The sequence below is a fragment of the Triticum aestivum genome, chromosome 7A (genome assembly GCF_018294505.1).
Source record: "Triticum aestivum cultivar Chinese Spring chromosome 7A, IWGSC CS RefSeq v2.1, whole genome shotgun sequence".
NCBI classification, from domain to species: domain Eukaryota; kingdom Viridiplantae; phylum Streptophyta; class Magnoliopsida; order Poales; family Poaceae; genus Triticum; species Triticum aestivum.
The window spans coordinates 86,202,211-86,212,599 of NC_057812.1; positions in this window are offsets into that span (position 1 = coordinate 86,202,211).

Sequence of the window (10,389 nt, forward strand, 5' to 3'; positions counted from 1 at the left end):
TCGAAAGCAATAAGGGATTGTTTCTAGAATCGGGTCCTTTCTCGAGGAAAAGTTTCTCTCGAAAGAATTGAGTGGGAGGATGGTTGAGACTTGATGAGGTTACTGAACCGTCTCTTCAACTAGTGTGTGGCAGGGCACAGGGAGTTGTTCCTGTGGCACCTACACCAATTGAAGTGGAAGCTTATGATAGTGATCATGAAACTTCAGATCAAGTCACTACCAAACCTCGTGGGATGACAAGGATGCGTACTACTTCAGAGTGGTATGTAATCCTGTCTTGGAAGTCATGTTGCTAGACAACAATGAACCTACGAGCTATGGAGAAGCGATGGTGGGCCCGGATTCCGATAAATGGCTCGAGGCCATAAAATCCGAGATAGGATCCATGTATGAAAACAAAGTGTAAACTTTGGAAGAACTACTTGATGGTCGTAAGGCTGTTAGGTACATATGGATTTTAAAAGGAAGACGGACAATGATGGTAAATGTCACCATTAAGAAAGCTCGACTTGTCGTTAAGATGTTTTCTGACAAGTTCAAGGAGTTGACTACGATGAGACTTTCTCACTCATAGCGATGCTAAGAGTCTGTTGGAATTATATTAGCGATTACTGCATTATTTATGAAATCTTGCAGATAGGATGTCAAAACATTGTTTCCTCGACGATTATCTTGAGGAAAGGTTGCATGTGATACAACCGGAAGGTTTTGTCAATCCTGAAAGATGCTAATAAGTATGCAAAGCTCCAGCAATCCTTCTAAGGACTGGAGCAAGCATCTCGGAGTTGGAATGTATGCTTTGATGAGAAGATCAAAGATTTTGGGTGTATACAAAGTTTATGAGAAACTTGTATTTCCAAAGAAGTGAGTGGGAGCACTATAGAATTTCTGATAAATATATGTTGACATATTGTTGATCAGAAATGACGTAGAATTTCTGGAAAGCATATAGGGTTATTTGGAAAGTGTTTTTCAATGGAAAGCCTGGATTAAGCTACTTAAACATTGAGCATCAAGATCTATAAGGATAGATCAAAACGCTTAATGGTACTTTCAAATGAGCACATACCTTGACATGATCTTGAAGGTGTTCAAGATGGATCAGTCAAAGAAGGAGTTCTTGCCTAAGTTGTAAGGTATGAAGTTAAGACTTAAAGCTCGACCACGGCAGAAGAAAGAGGAAGGACGAAGGTCGTCCCCTATGCTTAAGACATAGGCTCTACGGTATGCCATGCTATGTACCGCACCTGAAGAGTGCCTTGCCATGAGTCAGTCAAGGGGTACAAGAGTGATCCAAGAATGGATCACAGGACAGCGGTCAAAGTTATCCTTAGTAACTAGTGGACTAAGGAATTTTCTCGATTATGGGAGTGGTAAAAGAGTTCATCGTAAAGGGTTACGCCGATGCAAACTTTGACACTAATCCAGATTATTCTGAGTAGTAAACTGGATTCGTATAGTAGAACAGTTATTTGGAATAGCTCCGAATGTAGCGTAGTAGTTGCATCTACAAGATGACATAAGAAATTTGCGAAGTACATACGGATCTGAAAGATTCAGACCCGTTGACTATAACATCTCTCACAAGCATAACATGATCAAAACCAGAACTCATCGAGTGTTAATCACATGGTAATGTGAACTAGATTATTGACTCTAGTAAACTCTTTGGGTGTTAGTCACATGGGGATGTGACCTTGAGTGTTAATCACATATCGATGTGAACTGGATTATTGACTCTAGTGCAAGTGGGAGACTGTTGGAAATATGCCCTAGAGGCAATAATAAATTAGTTATTATTATATTTCCTTGTTCATGATAATCGTTTATTATCCATGCTAGAATTGTATTGATAGGAAACTCAGATACATGTGTGGATACATAGACAACACCATGTCCCTAGTAAGCCTCTAGTTGACTAGCTCGTTAATCAATAGATGGTTACGGTTTCCTGACCATGGACATTGGATGTCGTTGATAACGGGATCACATCATTAGGAGAATGATGTGATGGACAAGACCCAATCCTAAGCCTAGCACAAAGATCGTGTAGTTCGTTCGCTAAAGCTTTTCTAATGTCAAGTATCATTTCCTTAGCCATGAGATTGTGCAACTCCCGAATACCGTAGGAATACTTTGGGTGTGCCAAATGTCACAACGTAACTGGGTGACTATAAAGGTACACTACAGGTATCTCCGAAAGTGTCTGTTGGGTTGGCACGAATCCAGACTGGGATTTGTCACTCCGTGTAAATGGAGAGGTATCTCTGGGCCCACTCGGTAGGACATCATCATAATGTGCACAATGTGATCAAGGAGTTGATCACGGGATGATGTGTTACGAAACGAGTAAAGAGACTTGCCGGTAACGAGATTGAACAAGGTATCGGGATACTGACGATCGAATCTCGGGCAAGTAACATACCGATAGACAAAGGGAATTGTATGCGGGATTGATTGAATCCTCGACATCGTGGTTCATCCGATGAGATCATCGAGGAGCATGTGGGAGCCAACATGGGTATCCATATTCCGCTGTTGGTTATTGACCGGAGAGTCATCTCGGTCATGTCTGCATGTCTCCCGAACCCGTAGGGTCTACACACTTAAGGTTCGGTGACGCTAGGGTTATAGAGATATTATTATGCGGTAACCCGAAAGTTGTTCGGAGTCCCGGATGAGATCCCGGACGTCACGAGGAGTTCCGGAATGGTCCAGAGGTAAAGAATTATATATAGGAAGTGCTATTTTGGCTATCGGGACAAGTTTCAGGGTCACCGGTATTGTACCGGGACCACCGGAAGGGTCCCGGGGGTCCACCGGGTGGGGCCACCTACCCCGGGGGGCCACATGGGCTGTAGGGGTGCGCCTTGGCCTATATGGGCCAAGGGCACCAGCCCCAAGAGGCCCATGCGCCAAGAGAAGAGGGGAAAGGAAGAGTCCTAAAGGGGGAAGGCACCTCCTAGGTGCCTTGGGGAGGATGGACTCCTCCCTTGGCTGCACCCTTCCTTGGAGGAAGGGCCAAGGCTGCGCCCCCCTCTCCCTTGGCCCTATATATAGTGGGGGGAAGGGAGGGCAACCATACCTAAGCCCTGGCGCCTCCCTCTCCCTCCCATGACACATCTCCCTCCTCCCGCAGCGCTTGTCGAAGCCCTGTTGGAATCCCGCTACTTCCACCACCACGCCGTCGTGCTGCTAGATCTCCATCAAACTCTCCTTCCCCCTTGCTGGATCAAGAAGGAGGAGACGTTGCTGCTCTATACATGTGTTGAACGCGGAGGTGTCGTCCGTTCGGCGCTAGGATCATCGCTGATTTGGATCACGACGAGTACGACTCCATCAACCCCATTCTCTTGAACGCTTCCACGCGCGATCTACAAGGGTATGTAGATCCACTCCTCCCTCGTTGCTAGATGACTCCATAGATTGATCTTGGTGACACATAGGAAAATTTTGAATTATTGCTACGTTCCCCAACACGGCGCACCTGACATGGGCTCGAATCCGTCGAAGATAAAGTCTCCGCGGATGTCGGCAGTGTAGTTTAGGTTTCCGAACCTGACCTGATGGCCAGGGGCATATCTCTCGATCTGCTCCAGATGGCCAAGCGAGTTGGCCCGCAGTGCGAAGCCGCCGAATACGAGGATCTGTCCTGGGAGGAAAACCTCACCCTGGACTGCATCGTTACTGATGCTCGAAGGAGCCATCAAGACTTATGGTGACGGCACAGTGGAACTCTCAATGAAAGCACCAATGTGAGTGTCAAAACCGGTGAATCTCGTGTAGGGGGTCCCGAACTGTGCATCTAAGGCGGATGGTAACAGGAGGCAGGGGACACGATGTTTACCCAGGTTCGGGCCCTCTTGATGGGGGTAATACCCTACGTCCTGCTTGATTTATCTTGATGATATGAGTATTACAAGAGTTGATCTACCACGAGATCGTAGAGGCTAAACCCTAGAAGCTAGCCTATGGTATGATGTTGTTGTCCTACGGACTAAACCCTCTGGTTTATATAGACACCGGAGGGGGCTAGGGTTACACAGAGTTGGTTACAAGGGAGGAGATCCACATATCTGTATTTCCAAGCTTGCCTTCCACGCCAAGGAAAGTCCCATCCGGACACGGGACGAAGTATTCAATCTTGTATCTTCATAGTCCAACAGTCCGGCCAAAGGATATAGTCCGGTTGTCCGGAGACTCCCTAATCCAGGACTCCCTCAGCGGGCGTCCATCACTGTGGACGTGTACGAGCGGCAAATGGCAGTGTGGAGGGCCTTGTCATCGTCGCTGGCCAAGGGAAGTGGGTATGGCGCAGATCTGCTTGTTCCTCCCATGGAGCCATGGCTAGTAGCCGCCTCCGCTACTTGCTTCTTTACAGGGCGATACACGTGGCCCACGGACTCCGGTTGCGGTTCCGCCGGCAACAACACCGAGCGGCGCCTCGGAGGGTGATACGTCTCCAACGTATCTATAATTTATGAAGTATTCGTGCTATTATATTATCAACCCTAGATGTTTTAAAGCTATTTTATATGGTTTTTGGGACTAACCTATTAATCTAGTGCCCAGTGCCAGTTCCTGTTTTTTCCTTGTTTTTGAGTTTTACAAAAAAGGAATATCAAGCGGAGTCCAATTGACGTGCCAATTTTTGACGATTTTTATGGACCAAAGTAAGACCCTGGAGTAAAAGAGTAGGGCCAGGAGAGTCCCGGGGCGTCCACGAGGGTGGGGGGCGCCCCCCAGGCATGTGGGCCTGCCTCGTGGATGCCTCGGGCACCTCCTTGACGTGAGACCAACGCAAAAAATTCCTATAAATACAGAAACCTCGGAAAATTAACCTAGATTGGGAGTTTCGCCGCCAGAAGCCTCCGTAGCCACTAAAAACCAATCTAGGCCCTCTCTGGCACCCTGCCGGAGGGGGCCATAATCACCGGAGGGCATGGAGGAGGATCCCGGAGGGGCCATTATCGTCATGAAGGCCAAGCACCAAAGGGAGAACCTCTCCCCATCCAAGGGGAGGCCATGGAGGAGGAAGCACAAGGGGGAGAACCTCTCCTCCTCTCCCTTCGTGGCACCATAGTGCCATCGGGAGGGGAATCATCGCCGCAGTGATCATCTTCATCAACATCACCATCCTCATATCTTTTACGCAGTCCACTCTCCCGCACCCTGCTGTAATCCCTACTTGAACATGGTGCTTTATGCCACATATTATGATCCGATGATGTGTTGCCATCCTATGATGTTTTGAGTAGATATCCTTTGTCTTTGGGTTGATTGATGATCTAGATTGGTATGAGTTATATGTTTTACTTTGGTGCTGTCCTATGGTGCCCTCCGCGTTGCGCAAGCGTGAGGGATTCCCGTTGTAGGGTGTTGCAATACATTTATGATTCACTTATAGTGGGTTGCGTGAGTGACTGAAACACAAACCCGAGTAAGGGGGTTGTTGCGTATGGGATAAAGAGGACTTGATGCTTTAATGCTATGGTTGGGTTTTACCTTGATGATCTTTAGTAGTTGCGGATGCTTGCTAGAGTTCCAATCATAAGTGCATATGATCCAAGTAGAGAAAGTATTTTAGCTTATGCATCTCCCTCATATGAAACTGCAATAGTGATTACCGGTCTTGTTAACGATTGCCTAGGACAATTTCGCACACCGATCCACCATTATTCCACACTCGCTATTTATAATATTTAGTAATATATTCTAACTTCATGATAACAACACGTACTTTTATATTTTAGCTCTCTGATATCATACAAAGTTATCCTCTGCATACCCACAACATAGTTTTATTTCTTGTTGCTAGTTGGAAGCAAACGTTCAGTGTACGTAGAGTTGTATCAGTGGCAGATAGGGCTTGAGAGAATATTGATCTTACCTTTAGCTCCTTGTGGGTTTGACACTCCATACTTATCACTTCCACCTTTGGAAATTGCTACGATGATTCCTTGCACTTGGGGATTATCAAGCTTTTTTCTGGCGCCGTTGTCGGGAAGCAATAGCGTGGGGTTGATATTCTCGTGTATGCTTGTTTGCTTTCTTCACTAAGTAGATTTTGTTTTTCCTTTTTGTTTCTGTTTAGTTGTGGGTGAAACATATAAAAAAATTAAAATAATGAAAATACCAAAAAAATAAAAAAATACTTGCCTCTCATGCCTAAAAAGTTTTTCAAAAAGAGAAGTGATTGGAAAGTTATGCATTGAAGAAGTGAGGGTCGACCTTGAGCACTTGTGTTCATTCTCATGGAAACAATGTAGAATTTTTCATGGAAGTTTCTCTGTAAATAATTATCCCCTTATATATATGTGTATATATATATAGACACACACACACACACACACACTATTCTGATCACGGGATCAGAATAATATTCTGATCACAACCTGACCTGCTCTGCTAGTAGTACGTTGAACTTCCCTGTGAACTAGGTTGAACTTCCGCCAACATTGCCCAAATGGGGGTTGCGATATACCGTTGCAGCGCTATGGACACCAATATCATGACCCAACTTAAATTTTTGGCAAAATATAAGAGGGTTAAGGGCAGTTTTGAAAACCGTTTTTTCTTCGCACAAAAAACGTGAATCGTATTTTCGATCACATTTATAAACCGTTATTGGAATGAGGCATATAATATGGCATTGGAAAGCTGCTGCAAAACCGCGCCTTCCACATGTTGAAAGTTTTCTCTAATTCCTTATGGTTAAAGAGTAAATTGAAAAGACGTAAAATTTCGTAAACCGAACAACTGAGTTTGTTTTTTCGATGTCATTTCTAAACGGCTAATCCAATGGAGGCATATGATACGGTGTTGGAAAGATTACGAAAATGCGTTACTTTTTCATCTTGAAAGTGTTATCTAATTTTGAATGGTTTAAGAGTAACTAGTCGTCAACCCGTGCATTCACACGGGCTAGATTTTTTTAAAAGGGATAACTTGAAAGTTTTAGTGATGACTATTAAATGGAGAAGGAAAAGGTATCAAAGGCACTATGGAAGAACTATCCACACGCACATGATCGACGTACATAAACATTGCTACATAGTTTGGCAGGTCTACCAATATATACAGGGTCATAACCCATGGGAATAAGGTAACAATCTTTTTCATAAGGGTAAAAATGCGTATGAACATCGACGTATATCTTGACATCTCCATTAGATGGAACCCACTTGGAGACAGAAGTTCATATCTTTCGGTATGAAAATTAATTTCATGATGCATATAATATTATTGATTTCATATTGTGAATGTAGATTTTTTTTATAAACTTAGTCAAAGTTGACAAAGATTGTCTTTGACCAAATTTTATATGCATACTAAAAAGAAACAAAAGGATTATAAAGGCAACTTCATGGAACTTTGGACCATCCGGACTAATAAATAAGGACCTTGTGCCAAGGTAGAAAATGCATGTGTGCTTAGGTACGACAATTATTTACCGAAGCGTACCCATGATAATTGAATAGTAAATGAACAAAACACTCTTTATATGGAACTTTGTAATTACTCTGATTTTATTCAAATCTAGTCAAGTAATTGTACATATAATAGGTAAAATGAATTCATGAAATAAATATTAAAAATAATAATATGCATAGGAAAACCAAGCCTTTGAATAGTTCTAGACATACAAATGTCTACTTGAGAGGTAAGCCAAATTTTATTTAGCAACCACAAACCGAACTAACCTGCATATTAATACTATGCGTGGTTTTAGAGGATTTACCTTTTGTCAATTTAGTCATGAGAAAAACTCATTGGTAAAAAGAAAATAAAAGATAAGAGTATGACTGAAAAAATAGAGAAAGGATAGATAATACTTCTAGTTCTAAGAATAGAGTACATAGTTGAACAAATAGTAGACTAAAACAGGCTCATGTTCACAACCTAGCATTCTTCTAACCATAGCATGTATCCCTATCTCTATCAAATACTTGAATTCCAGCATATTGGTGACCCAGTGAAATTGCAAACATAGGACAACCAGGATCATATATAGAAATGAAATGAACATTGACCCTCTGTAAGATATCGAGCGACGGTCTGATCAGACTGAAATTCGAACATATATTTGCAGGGGAAAGCTGTGAAACATAAAAGCTCCGGCAATAACAAATTTCTTTTAAGAGATATGGAAGCATGCATGTGAAATTGAAAACATGCAATTTGGATAAAATATTTGTAGGCAATAACTCGAAGATTGCTTGAGCTGAAAATAAGATCTTAAACTCTACTATGAAGCTACATAGTTGTAATGTATGTGGTTTTGGAAAATTTACCTTCTGCCTATTTGGTCATGAGCGAAATTCCCCGATGAAGAAGCTGGGAGTAAGACTACAGAAATAGATGAATAAATAAATACTTCGGAGAATATCTTATTATCTTACACAGTTAAACAAATTGTAGTAGTATAAATCCTGCTCCTGTCGATGACACTGGATAGCTTACCTTTCTAATCGACCAAAGGAGCCTACAAAAATAGACAACACAACAATAATACCTTTAATAATACGTACAGAGTTAAACACTTGTATTAGTATAAATCGCACTCTTGTTGATGACCATGGAAATATTACCATTGTTCTCACCCACATAATATACCCCTATTTGTGCCCTATACTTCCCATCTGCAAAAAGGTTATTTTGAGCTCAAACTTTGGAAACTTTAAAGCTCCATGAAATAACATATCAAGAATAATCAGTAGAGATAACATTTTTTTATAAAGATCTTAGAGCTAACATGACCAACTTTAAGGATATCAAAAAGACCGTGGAGTCCGATTGAAAATATGAATGTAAAAAAACAACCCCATGCATTTACTTCAAGAAGGTAGCACCCAGTTTTACATGCTATGTAAGCCCGCCTGTAAACTCACTCTTGTAAATGACCCTAGATGGCTTACCATTCTAATCATCCAAAGTAGGGCACAGAAACAGAAAACACACAATACCTTTAACAATATCTTACATGCACGGTTAAGCACTTGTAGCAGTGTAAATAAAACTCTTATTAACAACCATGGAAATCTTATCACTGTTCTGACCCACAAAATGTATTGCTATCTTTGACGAATACTCACCATCTGTAAAATGATTACTTTGAGCGCAAAACTGCAGAAACGTTATATCTCCGTCAAATAAGAAATAAAGAAGAATCAGTAGAGAGCATGCGGTAGAAACCTTAGAAATGACATGACTAACATCCAGGACGTCAAGAGAATGTGAAGTCTAAAATGTAAACTCCGAAACATGCAATTTCGATAGAGTAAACCTGACTGTGGTAGCTCATTATATGGTGAAATAATAAGTATAAATAGTTAGTTACTTATAATGGTACTTATACTAATTAAATAAGCATGCAGCTCCAGGAAGGCATCTTCGTGTAATTGTGACTACCATCTTTGACCCTGAACCCCACAACCACATCTCGCCATTCCAACACACAGCATCAGCTCACTCAGGGCGCCATGTCATTTTTCATATCAGTGAAACATGTACGTTATACACAGACTGACATCCAAGCACCTGCGGATTAATCAGCAGATTTTTAATTCAAGTTCAGTCTGTAATTAATGCCCATAGTAAGCAACAAAGTTGTTAGAGATAAACATAAATCACTGTCAGGTTGATCAACAAAGGCCTTCAATTCAAGATTAGTGATTGCAAAGGCATCCGAGTTGATAGAAACAATTTCAATTGGACTGCCATCAGCACATAACAAAAATCCATAGATGGTAGTCAAGATCAAAGCTAAAAGACTGGATCATGGGTTGACTGCAGCAACATTCGTCAGTTAATAATTATTAAAAAATAATCTTACTGGAAGAACAAAGTTATTATGATATTTTGGGACAAAACAATTATAATCAAATACCTAGGTTTACAACAAAATCTACCTAGGAGCTGAGTCTTTGTTAAGACTGCAGCCTCGCATGAAAAGGATACACGTACAGAAGAACGGAATGATGGCCAGACCTGCTGTGGGAGTGATTAGCAAGGAGATCAGACCTAAAGTAGCGTACGGGGAAATCCTGCTAGACCAATCAGCTGGGCGTGCTATGGTGATAGATGCAGGGCTAGATGGTGAGTACCTTGATCAGGAGCATTGTAGGAGACCTAGCCATTATGGTCGAACCTTCGCCCTGAGGAGATGCGGCGGACCAGAACACAACAGGATAGAGGAAGGAGGTGGCGTTTCCTGGAAGGAAACGGGAGAGCAGGAGCAACGTGGACTGCTAAGGGATCTACGTACGATCAGATTTAAGAAGACCTGGGATGTTTAAAGAAAAAAAGATTGAATCCGATAGCTACAATGTGATTTTAACTTGTCAGGATTAAACGTGGAGGCTCATGTGGACCCACCATATCAGCGTT